The sequence below is a fragment of the Sinohyriopsis cumingii genome, chromosome 7 (genome assembly GCF_028554795.1).
Source record: "Sinohyriopsis cumingii isolate HCF-2022 chromosome 7, ASM2855479v2, whole genome shotgun sequence".
NCBI classification, from domain to species: domain Eukaryota; kingdom Metazoa; phylum Mollusca; class Bivalvia; order Unionida; family Unionidae; genus Sinohyriopsis; species Sinohyriopsis cumingii.
The window spans coordinates 81,732,020-81,747,254 of NC_142967.1; the positions used below are offsets into that span (position 1 = coordinate 81,732,020).

Below are 15,235 nucleotides of genomic sequence, written 5' to 3' on the forward strand. Positions count from 1 at the left end.
GGCTAATGCAAGTTATATGAGTTAAGACAAAACCTTATGCCATGATAGGCTTAAATGCACACATATACACATACTACATATATTAAAGTTTGGAACATTATATATATATATATATATATATATATATATATATATATATATATATATATATATATATATATATATATATATATATATATATATATATATATATATATATATATGATAAGACATACATGTACATAAAGAAATATTAAAGATTATGAGATTATTTATGTATGTTTCTTTGCACATCAATAGTCTCCAGTACTAGCCAGCTTATTTTTGTAAGTAAAAACCTAAAGAGGAGGAAGAAAGAAAGAAACTTTTAAATATTCTATTGACCAGTTTGAAGCATAGGCTTGTCATTGCTTTTATTAATTATTCTTTTACCTTCTATACAATAAAAATAATATTTATTTTATTTCATGGAGACCAGATTGTTGCTGTTACGATTGTTCATTTCTAGAGCACTGGTTAATTATATGGGCCATAAGCGACCTTAACTTAACAGTCAGTAGGTGTTAAAGCACTTCATCATTGCATTATTATGGGCTACATTTCTTCCAAAAAATAACGAGGTGCAGACCCCCCCCCCCCCAAAAAAAAGCACAGCTTGGACCAAAAAACACAAGCATTTTGCATAAATAAATGAATGAAACGAGGGGGAAATAAAGAAAGAAAATGTGATTGCTGGAAAATAAACTATTATTACACACATAAGAATGTGCATGCCATTAGAATATTTGGTTACTACATTTTTCATTACTCACTGATTTAGTTATTTGTTTGTGTCAAACCAGCAACTGTTTTAATATTTATTTTGATGCTTAAGAATTTTTATAATATTTGTAATAATTGTGGAAAGTTATTTGTACCAAGTATGAAAAGATATATATATATACCTCAACAGTTCTTTCATTTAGAGAGAGGGTGCCATCAGGGAAAACTGTTAGCACCATATCTATTATAGGAATAGAACTTGTCTCCATTGATTTCAGGAATAACAGAAACATTACTCATCTCTTTTATAATGAGTTTAAACTGGGTCAGTACATGGATGATACTTTTTTACAATTGGACAGAGTTTTAGGTTTTCCATTGAAACACTTAAGAATTCTGCATCAGTCTGTATTAAAATCAAAAGCCATCTGGAAAGAAATGAACAAATCTCAGAAGCAGACCCAGACATTGAGATCATATGGTCTACTTCTTCCTTTCGACTTCTAGAATCTGGATGATCTGCAAAAGTAAAAAATAAATTAAAAGAAGTTTTAAAAAACTGCTGGACGAGGAAAATCTTCCCTTATCATGAAAATAACTTTGACCAAGTCATTCATTTTGCCAAAATTTATTTTTTGCGTTGCCAAATCCCCATGATATATAAAAAACAAATTGAATATATATTTTTGAATGTTTTTTAGCATGGTAAAACTGAAAGGGTTAAAAGAGATATACTTATAGCCACAGCTACAAACACTGGATTAGGCGGGGTTCATGTTCATTCTTTTTTTCAATACATGAAGATCACTTGTATTCAACACCTGATTACAAATAGAGAAGGACTTTGCCAGAATATGGTTACAAAACAAGTTCTAAGAAATTTGGAGGCAACCAGGTATTAAAATTTGGGGAGATAAAATTAACAGAGACTAGTAAATGTATTAGTAATAAACTTTATCCAGGTGTTGTCCTTGCCTTGGCAAGATGGAAAATGGAGCCCATGTCAGTCGAAGAATACTTGTCTCCGAATATTCTAAATTTTGTTTATATTATTAACTTTCATTCCTATACAAACTGGTAATCAAAATGGAAATGTCAGGTCAAAATTCTTTTTGATAATCAAAGATTTTTATTAAATTTTGAAGCATTATGTCAAATGGCTTGCACTAATAATTGTTTGAATATTTCCCAGTTATTTCAAAATTAACTGGTTGCTAGAAAAGTCAGTTAAATAATTATGTTAACAAAGGATACACTCTTACAAATGTAAATTGACAAAAAGGTGTAACAAATTCAAATTTAAAATCTGTATGTAAAGATTTGGTAAAGACTAGAACAAATATACCTTATGAAAAAATGAGGGATGATCAGGACAATTAAGGTGCTGTGTAAGTTAGCAAACCTGGAAAAAAATTATAATATTAGTGAAAGACTTAATTGCCTTTCAGTTTAAATTAGATTTATATAACAAATAAGTGAAAAAAAGTATATTTGATTGATGACAACACATTTACCTTTTGTAAACAAGAAGTTGAAAATATCAAACACCTATTTTATGATTGCCCAGTGCTTAAAGAGTTTTTGAAATCATTTACTTAATGGATTAAGAATTACATGCCAGATAACATGATTTTAGAAAGAGATGTTTTTTATTTGGAATGACAGGTTTGGTGATCTTATTAATGTTTTCATTTTGATTTGAAAAATTTCATACACAAGTCTCACTGCTTCAGAAAAACAAATTTTACAAGTTACAAAAGTATTGTTTTATGCCACATAAAAATTGAAAATTATATAGTGAAGCTGTGTGATTAAACATATACGGTATGTTTGAAAAAAGTGGATCCTTTTTTGAACTTTAACAGCTGTTGAATACTACAGCCAAAACATTGTATCTGCGTTTGAGTTCCTATATTTTTATGCAATATTTTCAAGTGTGGGTAAACACCTTATTTTTGTTGATGAGCAATAATAATAATAATAATAATAATGAGCAATAGCATACATGTATATTTGTCTTTGTGTCACTGTGTATATGTATTTGTGTGTGTGTGTCTTTGTGTGTGTATAACATCCAAAATATTGTGTCAGGTGGTGTCAATTAGGGAATCAGTAAAATCCCAACATTTGAAATGTCAATAAAAAAAAGAAAAAAATTTTAATAGAAAAAAATCCCCATTACACTGATGATTTGAAATGAACAAAAATGTGAAATAAATACTTACAAGCTTTATTTTTGAAGGTATATGCCTTATTCCAACCATCTTAACTTAGCAGCAATGAAGTAATTTCCTAATAAAGTATTTCTCTTGATTGTGGAACATATGGTTTTGTAAATTGCATCATTGCACAGTTATCATAATCTTTTCTACATTCCTCATATATGCTTATGAAGTTCAGTAAATGCAGGGTTCTTTCTTACAGTTATTTATATGTTTCATTTCAGGTGATGGCATTGTACATAGCATACAACCTGTAAGGTGTTTTGGCAGCAGCCGCTTGTTACAGACCATTAGTGGATAGAGTTTTCAGTGACAGAAATTTATAAAACAGAAAAGGTATGTTGATCCACATTTTTCTCTTATATGGTTTAAATAAAAAAATGATGTGAAACTTTATCTGTATATGGTCTTAAAATGATTTTTTTGATGACCATGTTCATTGATGACCATGACAGTGTTGATTGATGACCATGTTGATTGATGACCATGTTGACTGATGACCATGACCATGTTGATTGATGACCATGTTGATTGATGACCATGTTGACTGATGACCATGACCATGTTGATTGATGACCATGTTGACTGATGACCATGACCATATTGATTGATGACCATGACCATGTTGATTGATGACCATGTTGATTGATGACCATGTTGACTGATGACCATGACCATGTTGATTGATGACCATGTTGACTGATGACCATGACCATATTGATTGATGACCATGACCATGTTGATTGATGACCATATTGATTGATGACCATGACCATATTGTTTGATGACCATGACCATATTGATTGATGACCATGACCATGTTGATTGATGACCATGTTGATTGATGACCATGTTGACTGATGACCATGACCATGTTGATTGATGACCATGTTGACTGATGACCATGACCATATTGATTGATGACCATGACCATGTTGATTGATGACCATATTGATTGATGACCATGACCATGTTGATTGATGACCATGACCATGTTGATTGATGACCATGTTGACTGATGACCATGACCATGTTGACTGATGACCATGACCATGTTGATTGATGACCATGTTGACTGATGACCATGACCATGTTGACTGATGACCATGACCATGTTGATTGATGACCATGTTGACTGATGACCATGACCATATTGATTGATGACCATGACCATGTTGATTGATGACCATATTGATTGATGACCATGTTGATTGATGACCATGTTCATGAGCAGATTTAACTGAGCTCTGGCCTTTGTTCGGCACTATGGCATGATGTTTTTGTATGTAACCACATTTATGGCATGATGTTTTTGTATGTAACCACATTTTAACATGATGTTTTTGTATGTAACCACATTTATGGCATGATGTTTTTGTATGTAACCACATTTATGGCATGATGTTTTTGTATGTAACCACATTTATGGCATACTGTTTTTGTATGTAACTACATTTTAACATGATGTTTTTGTATGTAACCACATTTTAACATGATGTTTTTGTATGTAACCACATTTTAACATGATGTTTTTGTATATAACCACATTTATGGCATGATGTTTTTGTATGTAACCACATTTATGGCATGATGTTTTTGTATGTAACCACATTTTAACATGATGTTTTTGTATGTAACCACATTTTAACATGATGTTTTTGTATGTAACCACATTTTAACATGATGTTTTTGTATGTAACCACATTTATGGCATGATGTTTTTGTATGTAACCACATTTTAACATGATGTTGATGATCAGAAGAGTTTGTTCATTTCTTTTATGGTCATAAACCAGGAGAGCTTATGGGATGGCCAATTATCTATCATGTGACATCTGTCTGTCTGTTAGCAAAAGTGTGTCATCACTGCTTTTCCTAAAACTTTCCCTGCACATTTGGTCAAAAAGTTTAGTTAGTCCTAAAGAAAATAACCACCACAGAATCATCCTGAAAATCTTGCTATGGCTACTCCTAAATGGCTAGTCATGTCAACATGGAGTTTTCACTAAACAATTTTTTATGATGTCTAGTTGGATCTTAAATGAAAATGGTGCCGATCTGACATCCAGTAGGGCTGCCATCTTGAAAATCTTGTTATTGCTACTCCTACTGAGACATACAGGATTGAGTTTTCACTAGAAGACATCTTATGATGTTTATTTTTTTTTTTAAAATGGAAATGGATCAACTTTGGCATTAATATTTTGGCTGGCGTGAAATGCTTGTTATGACTTATTTTTGTGAATGGATGGTATGGTCATATCAACATGTGCTTTTCACTAAAAGACTTTTTATGATGTCTTTTTGGCCTTAATTGAAGATTGAAGGGTCATATCTACCTTTCCATACTAGTACCTAAGCCTGGAAAGAACCATACCTACCCTTCCATCCCCCATATCAGTAACAAGTTGTATTTGCAGAATGGTGGAATGAATGATGAAGGATAGACTCATGTGGTATTTTGAGTCCAACTAACTACACTCAGAACTTCAGTGTGGATTCAGATGCAAGAGAAGCACATAGTCAGAATCATTTATTGGAAAATCTTTCATAAAGAAACAACATAATTCTTATGCTTGTAGAAAGCTTATGACTCCACTCGGAATGAATGAATTACTCAGCTTAGGTCTATGCGGCTGCCTGCCTAACTTAATTTCCAATTTGTGTTTTTTTAAAGATAAATGTCCAGAGTTAAGATAGGTATCACCCATTCTGAAAACAATCCCCAGGAAAAGGTGTAAATCAGGGCAGCATAACTTCAGTTCCCATATTCAGCATGAAAATTAATGTCATATTCAGAATGCCTTACCTTATTGCTCATATGTCAACACCCTTTTGTTCTGCTTTATATCAAAGCGTATGCATGTTATGGAGCGTTAACTGCAAATAAGTTTAGATATGGGCAGAAGAAAACAGGTTCATTTTGTTCAAAATCTAAAACTATGTGGATGCATATACTTTACACAATTACATTGAATTCATGATGACAGAAAGGTCTGTCTAGATGGTTCTCTCCTCTGTGATGTGTAGGATACAGCAATTCATGACAGAAAGGTCTGTCTAAATAGTTCTCTCCTCCCTGATGTTTTGGATACAGCAATTCATGACAGAAAGGTCTGTCTGGATGGTTATCTCCTCCCTGATGTGTAGGATACAGCAATTCATGACAGAAAGGTCTGTCTAGATAGTCCTCTACTCTGTGATGTGTAGGATACAGCACTTCATGACAGAAAGGTCTGTCTAAATAGTTCTCTCCTCCCTGATGTTTTGGATACAGCAATTCATGACAGAAAGGTCTGTCTAGATCAGGGGTGGTCAATCTACGGCCCACGGGCCACATGCGGCTTGTCAAGGGTTTTCATGCAGCCCGCTAAGGGTTTTCATGCAGCCTAGGAACAAGTCTTCATTCGCACTGACTCTGTTTATGTTACTCTGTTCATCAAATAAATGTGCTTCTTTTGAAGTTTAAGTTTAAGTTTTCAAATATTAACAACATCAGCAACTGAAAATTAATTAGATGTTATTTAGAAAAACCTTTTGTTTTTGCTATTTCAAATATTAATTATTTTACTTAATGAACTATGCGGCCCGTGACAAGGTGTAAATTTGTGTATGCGGCACTTGCACTGGAAAGTTTGCCCACCTCTGGTCTAGATAGTTCTCTCCTCTGTGATGTGTAGAATACAGCAATTCATGACAGAAAGGTCTGTCTAGATGGTTCTCTCCTCTGTGATGTGTGGGATACAGCAATTCAGGACAGAAAGGTCTGTCTAGATGGTTCTCTCCTGTGATGTGTAGGATAAAGCAATTCAGGACAGAAAGGTCTGTCTAGATAGTTCTCTGATCTGTGATGTGTAGGATACAGCAATTCATGACAAAATGGTCTGTCTAGATGATTCTCACATCTGTGATGTGTAGGATACAGCAATTGATGACAGAAAGGTCTGTCTAGATGGTTCTCTCCTCTGTGATGTGTAGGATACCGGTACATCAGTTCATGACAAAAAGGTCTGTTTAGATGGTTCTCTCCTCCCTGATGTATAGGATACAGCAATTCATGACAGAAAGGTCTGTCTAGATGGTTCTCTCCTCTGTGATGTGTAGGATAAAGCAATTCATGACAGAAAGGTCTGTCTAGATAGTCCTCTATTCTGTGATGTGTAGGATACAGCACTTCATGACAGAAAGGTCTGTCTAGATGGTTCTCTCCTCCCTGATGTGTAGGATACAGCAATTCATGACAGAAAGGTCTGTCTAGATGGTTCTCTCCTCCCTGATGTGTAGGATACAGCAATTCATGACAGAAAGGTCTGTCTAGATGGTTCTCTCCTCTTTGATATGTAGGATACAGCAATTCAGGACAGAAAGGTCTGTCTGGATGGTTATCTCCTCTGTGATGTGTAGGATAAAGCAATTCATGACAGAAAGGTCTGTCTAGATGGTTATCTCCTCTGTGATGTGTAGGATACAGCAATTCATGACAGAAAGGTCTGTCTAGATGGTTATCTCCTCTGTGATGTGTAGGATACAGCAATTCATGACAGAAAGGTCTGTCTAGATGGTTCTCTCCTCTGTGATGTGTAGGATAAAGCAATTCATGACAGAAAGGTCTGTCTAGATGGTTCTCTCCTCTGTGATGTGTAGGATAAAGCAATTCATGACAGACAGGTCTGTCTAGATGGTTTTCTCCTCTGTGATGTGTAGGATACAGCAATTGATGACAGAAAGGTCTGTCTAGATGGTTCTCTCCTCTGTGATGTGTAGGATACAGCAATTGATGACAGAAAGGTCTGTCTAGATGGTTCTCTCCTCTGTGATGTGTAGGATAAAGCAATTCATGACAGAAAGGTCTGTCTAGATAGTCCTCTACTCAGTGATGTGTAGGATACAGCAATTGATGACAGAAAGGTCTGTCTAGATGGTTCTCTCCTCCCTGATGTGTAGGATACAGCAATTCATGGCAAAGTCTGTTTAGATGGTTCTCTCCTCCCTGATGTGTAGGATACTACATATTAGGGCTTCCTTTTTACCTTGAAATAACATTCTGTCTACAGATTAGATACCATGGGGACAGCTCTGTATTTAATATGAGTCAGAACAAGTACAGATTGGGGAGCAAATTATTACTCCAGTTACAGCACAGGCATTTGCTGAAAGCTAACCTTGACTATAGTTTGATTGTGTACAGGTTAGCTTGTAAGCCTTATTTGCAGATGCTTGAGTTAATACATAATTATGGACTTATTTGTTTGGATGCATATAGAAATTCTCCTTCAGAAAGCTTAATGAAGAGAAAAATGAAACCACTTTATTTCAGTGTAAAGAAATTACCTCATCATTATACTTCTAAGCTATCTTCTAGTATGTCTAATGCCATATACGATGTAGCTTTAGGACCAAATCTTGGGTGCTCTAAAGCTAAATTTCATTCCACCATTTGGATTCATGTTCATGCTCACCTAAAAAACTGAAAAGACATCAGTGTTGTAAATAATGCATAATTTTATGTTACCAAATGACCATATTGGTTGTCAAGAGTGGCCGTAATAATATTTGATCTTTGCCAGTTCAAACTATCCTCAAGAAATGCTGTATTTTTCAGAATAAATTCGTTGAAACTGGAGCCTTCTATCTTGGCCATATGGCTGTATATAAATATGGCACAGAAGATGGAGACAAGGTTGAAGCTGCCATTGCAACAGCCTGTGGCATAATCTAGAACCAGTACTAGATAAAGCTTTCATTTTTAGAAATTATAGCTATATTATGTCTTTGGAATAAATCGAAATCTCTCTAAAAATGCCCATTCATCTTTTCAGATTCTTTTTCCACACTGAAATCCTTATAAAACCCAAAATTTGGTCACCATTTAATATCCCAGATCTTACAGAGACATGATTTAGTCTGGAAAAAGTATTTTGCACTGAAGGCCACTTAATCACATTGGTATCAGGAGTGACAACATGGCAGATAACCATTTTCAACCATAAAACGAGTGATATATTAACGTTTCAGTTACAAGTTTTGATTGCAGTTTTCTTCAAGTTCAATAAATAGGGATCAATTTGGGGGTGGGGTGGGGGTGTATTTTCTGGTTTTAAAAAAAATGGGATCCACGCCTGACCCTGTGCTTTAAGCGGGTTTGCAAGTTATCAGGGCACGAGTTATCGAGGGAGTGGTGTATTGTGAAAACTATGTAGGATGAAAACTTCACAAATACCATTTATACAATCAAGCACATCATTGGAGAGTGGCATCTCACATACAGAACAAACAACAAATATTGTTGATGTAAAGGACACACAGATTTGACCCATGTATACCAGCAGAAGGGTTGACCTTGGCCAGAGTGCGTATCATATGTATATCTGCTGACAGCGGATTACATAACTTGCTGAGTTTATTGATTTCCATTCTGTGAGACTGACATCTTACGATGTGAATTCATTTCAAGAACTTTATGAAGATATTTTAATAGCAGAAAGTACTTATCCTGTCGCAATTGCTTAGCTAATCTATTTTCATGCCAAAAAAAGACCATCTGTTGGATGTGAACACTTCCTCCCACAGAGTGGAGAAAAGTCATTATGACCATTTGGGTAGGTCCTCTCCATTGTAAACAAGGATTATTGACTCCAGTTTTGGGAACAACACCCACTATCAAGGAACCCCATTTTCTTTCCTCATTGCAGCCTGGTGAAATTAAGGGAAGAGGTGCACACTCTTTTGCAGAAAGGAGCAGTTGAACAATCAGTCTCAAACCTTCCACTCCTGAATCTTCCTGTTGACCAAGAAAAGCAGGAAATTTTGAATCTTAATTGATCTCTTCCTGCTCAGCCAGTTTCTGTTGGATGAAACCTTTAAGATGAAGACAACCTCCTCAAACCAGAACACTCTTCATCCATTCAGTTGGGCTGTCTCCATTGACCTTCAGGATGCCTATTTACACATCCTCCACACTGCAAATATCTTTGTTTTTGCTGGGACCAGGTCGTTTTCAGTTCCAGGTTCTGCCATTTGGAATCTCTTCTGCACCCAGAGTCTTCACCCGGGTTATGGGAGTGGTAGTGGCCTACCTCCAAATACAGGGAACATTGATTTTCCAATATTTTGACAACTGGCTGATCCACCATCTCAGTTCAGTCCCATCATCAGGATCTCTTGCAATCTTGGTCCACCGTAACTCAGTTGGGTCTCATACCCAACCTTGAGAAGTTGGAACTTGTTCCATAAAGGGACTTTGTTTATGTGGGGATGAACTTCCTCATGAACCAAAACTTGTTCTGGGTTTCCCTGGATCGGGTAGTTAGAATCATGGCTCTTTTGGAGATGCTACAAGCCAATACCATGTTATCTACTCACCTTTAAGCATCCTCCATAGTTCCTCCTTCTTGCAATGTGGAAACCTCACAGATTCTCTATCAACCCTGATCCCTGTAGGACCAGTTTTTCACCCGATCCCCATTCCTATCATTTGGCCAATGTGTCAGATTCAGTCTGGAGAGCTCATTTAGAGCTGGAGGGCATAATTCGCCATGGTTCCTGGCTGCATTGACCCTTCACATGAACAACCTTGAAATGAAAGCAGTGTTTCTAGTATTGCAAGGGTGCATCAACATAATAAGGGGCCGATGTTTCATGGTCTTCTCAGACAACGTGTGTCGTAGCTTACCTACAACGTCAAAGAGGCACATGTGCCCCTTCTCTTTGAGTGGAGGTCTGGAACCTCTTCATCTGGGCAGGCTCAGAGAATGTCACAGTGCGAGTATGTCACATTCTTGGCAAGTTGAATGTATTAGTGGATCACCACTCCAGAACAGACCAAGTCGTCCTCATAAAATGGTCTCTTCACCACTCAGTAAGAGTCCCTGTTTTCCGTCTGAGGAAGACCTCTGGTGGACCTGTTTGTGACCAAACTCAACAACAAACTTTGCTTTAATCATTCCTCCCATGGAGGATATCATGAAAGCAGCCTTTTGGCACTCCAACACTACCTTTTGGCACTCCCATACAACCTTTTGGCACTCCCATACTACCTTTTGGCACTCCCATACAACCTTTTGACACTCCCATACAACCATTTTGCACTCCCATACAACCATTTGGTAGTCCCATACTACCTTTTGGCACTCCCATACTACCTTTTCATTCTCGTACCTATACTCATTAGCACAACAGAGTGCAGGCATTTTTTTTCTCTGGGTCCCATTGTTATGGCACAGTGTTTTACACAGACATGAATCTTCTCTAGATGGACCTCTCCCTTTATTTTGAGTGCATTTAATTTCTCAGTTTTTTATCAGTATGACAGCCTGCCCACCTTACTGACAAATTAGCTAAGCAACAGTGACAGGATAAGTAATTTCTGCTATTAAAAAGTAGTTTTTGGTGAGGTAAAACTAATTTTAATTAAGCAGTACTTACCTGTCACTATTGTCAGATACCCTCCTCCCACCCTGCTCTGATGTCTTGCATAATTGTTGTCTGTGAACAAGATGACACATAGGTATATTTACCTTCAATGCATGACCATGTGACCGAGTCGTGTGCAAAAGGTCATACTGACTTTTCTCCACTCTGGGAGGATGTATTCATATTAAACTTGTGTATTTTTGGCATAAAAATAGATTAGCTAAGCAATAGTGACAGGTAAGTATTGTTTAATTAAAATTAGTTCCTCCACATAAAAAAAGCCTACATACAACCTGACAAACTGTTTGACTTTTATTTGATGGAATACAGTTTTTGTTTTGAACCAATATCTCATTGTTTATTTTTGACACTAATAGATACCTTTCTGTAGCATAATAGATTATGACTCCTTAGCATTCAACCATATCACAAGGCCTTCATCAGAGGAATTGCTTCTTGACTGGAGTCACGTGATCAACTAAATGTTGACAATATGACAAAACCATTCTGTACAATGATGGAAGATCCAATCCAGAATCACGGTTCAACACTGGCCCCCCCCCATGATTTCAGTAGCTTCTCTTATTTACCTCTGCAAGATATTTTATCTACCAAGTACTCTGATGTTATCCCAAGAAATAGTATGCCCTGATTCTTTGCAGTGTTCACCAACAGATGTCAGGGATTTTCTGTCAGTGTATCAGTGTTCACCAACTGCTGTCAGGGATTCTCTGTCAGTGTATCATTGTTCGCCAGCTGCTGTCAGGGATTCTCTGTCAGTGTATCATTGTTCACCAACTGCTGTCAGGGATTCTCTGTCAGTGTATCATTGTTCTTTTACTGTTGAATCCAGGCTTCATAGCGGTTTCCCCAATGTAATCTTTTCCACAATTATCACACTGGAATTTATAGATGACTTGCACTTCTTATTCAAAGGTGTTTGGTCTTTTTGGCTGTGCCAAGAATTAGCGCATGGTGTTATAGGGTTTGTGGATCACATTAGTTCCATGCTTTCGGAAGATTTTTTGTCATCTTTCAGAGAGTCCACCAATATATTGTTATGTATATTCAATTTAATTGTTTGTTTGTTAGTTTGTTATTTTTGTATTTCATTACATGCTATTTTAATGTAACATTGTTTGCTGGACTTGACCTTGTCCAAAACTGAGTTCATTCTGCTTGACCTGATTGACTTTTTAAATAAAAAATTTTTTTTCATGTATGTAAACAACTAATAATAGCTTCATTATTCTCTATATGTATGAGCTGTTTATCAGAATTATTATTCAGGTAAACATGTTTTTTTGGGTCAGGGTTTTGGAGATTCCAAAGTGAATTTTGTAGGCTATTGTGTTGTAAATAAACAAGGCTCATTAGATCATTCTAAAAGGTTTTGTTCCATTAGATAACAGTTGTTTTTTTAGAAAATGCTAATTCGTGACCTGGGGTCAAGCAGGGAACTATATAATCTTGTGTCCAATTTGGGCTGAATTTTATTTTCTTCAAATTACTGAATTCAAGTGATTATTTTCCTGGAAATACAAAAGTGGTTCTTGGATAAAGATATTCATTGGAATTTATACTGAATGGTGAAAAACTAATGTATCGTTTTTTTTATTGTTTTTTTTTTTTCTTTCTCCATTAGTCCTCTTCCTGTGTGTATTTGTGGTTGAACAGAAGAAAAAAAATTGAAAAAACCTTGAAAACTTTTTGACGGCAATAAAGAGCATGTAAAACCCAAACCAGGTAATGGCCTGTGGAAGTCAACTTATATACAGTGGGCAGGATGATAGAGTTGCCTCCCAGCACAAAATAAATAACCTGCCACTGTTGCACACAAGTCAATAACTTAACACTATTACATACAAAATCAATAACTTACTACTATCATTACAGTTTTCATTGTTATTTATTTTGGTGTCAGAATTGTGTTCTGATTTTTGTAAGCATGCCTTTATGGAAACTAAACATAGTGATCATTGCATCCATGTACATTTCTATATATCTGTACATGTCTCGCATCCAATATTAAGGTCAGTGCAAGCATGGTCAGTAATGTTAAAGAGATATTTTGTAAAGTTAAGTACAGTGATGTTGCATCGGAGCAAACATGCAGGTGCTACACTAAGTTCCAGAGAATGCTTGTCGTATTATTAAATGACTTTTCTGTAGCAGAGTTAAATTTTATTTTTGAAGTTGAGTATGTGTACAGTTACATCAAAGCAAATATGCAGATGCTACACTGATTTCAGGATATCATAGATGTGTTGTTTTAAAGGCAGTCTGATTGATTGGGAATGTAGTAAAAATAACTTCCTTTACAGTCTTTTTATTGTGTTGTTTGACATGGTGGTGGGGCTTTGCACCTACAGATGCCCCTCTAGTTCTTGGAGTGAACAAGTCTTTTCTGCAGTATAGGTTTTGCAAACAAAATTGTGGAAACCATTCTTAACGGAGACTTATTGACTTAGAATTACTACCATCAAGAGTCGTACATGACAACACAAAATTTTTTGTACTGATCAGTTTGCTCAACTTCTTGGAAGTGGTGTCAAGATGAATAACAATAATCAAACATTTGTAGATAAAGCTAAATGAACAAGTATTTAATAAGGATACTTTGTGATCAAGTAAGGAAATTAGACTATCTTTCATTCTGAACATTTTTGCTATTTACAAAAGAAATGTTTGGCTGGCAATATGCTAATAATAATAATAATTACAATAATAACAATAATGTCTATTTATAGATGGTGACTCAGTTAATTGCATGGAACTAATCCTTTGTGTAGCCATCAATGACGAAATCTTGCTGCCAAAATAGCTTTCCATTTTGGAGTACAAGTTGATGCCAGCAGCATAGGATGCTGATAAACTGTTATGCATTTAATGGTGAAAGCAAGGTTCAAACAAGTAATGGAATAGTCATATTGTCCATGCAAAATAGAGAAAATATCCGTCAGTGATTACAATTGATAGTTGATGGTTCTGATGAACCCATCATCTGTCTTCAAATTTCTACAGAATCCCAACATGGCTTGGTGTAATGATGAGGTTACCTTGATGTAATGTGTAGGTTACAAGTGACCACTCCAGTGTTTTGGGGTTAGAACATCTGCCTTGGATGTGGTAGGTTGTGGGTTTAGTCCCTGGCTGAGTCATACCAAAGACTTACAAAAATGATACTAACAGTTGCCTTGCTTGGTACTCAGCATTAAGAGGTTAGTGTTAGGACTGGTCGGCCTGTTGTCAGGATAATGTGACTGGGTGGGGACATCATGCTACATGTCTGCGGAATGATGCTCCAGTGCTAGACATAACTATAAACTGTCACACTGCAGACATCGTAGCAATATGACTGAAACATTGTTAAAGCTATGTTAAAAATCCAAATCACACACACAGGTTACAAGTGAAACTTTCCTAAACCAACCCCTCTGTAATCTGTCCTCCTGCAAATTGGTTAGATATTGTGGCCCCATGAATTCTGTTATAAAGATGATTCAACCTTGTTAAATTGACCACATACATGAATCAGACAACAATTTTTGGCCATTCCAAACAGTGTCCAGTTTAGGTCAGATTTTCTGTACTGAATCTGTGTGCTTAGCAGACATTTGAATAGTTGAGATAAACCAACGAGGCCTACATTGGAAAAGAGCTTTGTTTTGGTTTCCCGACTGACCCTGTTTTTGGTTGCTGACCTTGAAATGTTTCCGACTATAAAAAAAGAATTTTCCAGAATGGATTGCATTTGTGGGTAATAGTATTTGACATCATACATAGTAAGATGCTTATTAATTCATCCAATATTTGTAAGCACCTACTGGACATAGATGAAGAAAGCATGATTCAGGAAT

At 36.0% G+C, this 15,235-nt stretch overlaps 1 long non-coding RNA gene across 1 annotated transcript in view; it reads right to left on the reverse strand.

Moving 5' to 3' along the window:
• Positions 1–270: 270 nt before the first annotated feature.
• LOC149795625 (uncharacterized) overlaps positions 271–15,235 on the reverse strand; it is a 29,822-nt gene continuing 14,857 nt past the window's right edge. Inside the window, exon 3 of the long non-coding RNA XR_016422367.1 lies at positions 271–1,260. This is a non-coding gene — a long non-coding RNA (uncharacterized LOC149795625). The remainder of the gene's footprint in view (positions 1,261–15,235) is intronic.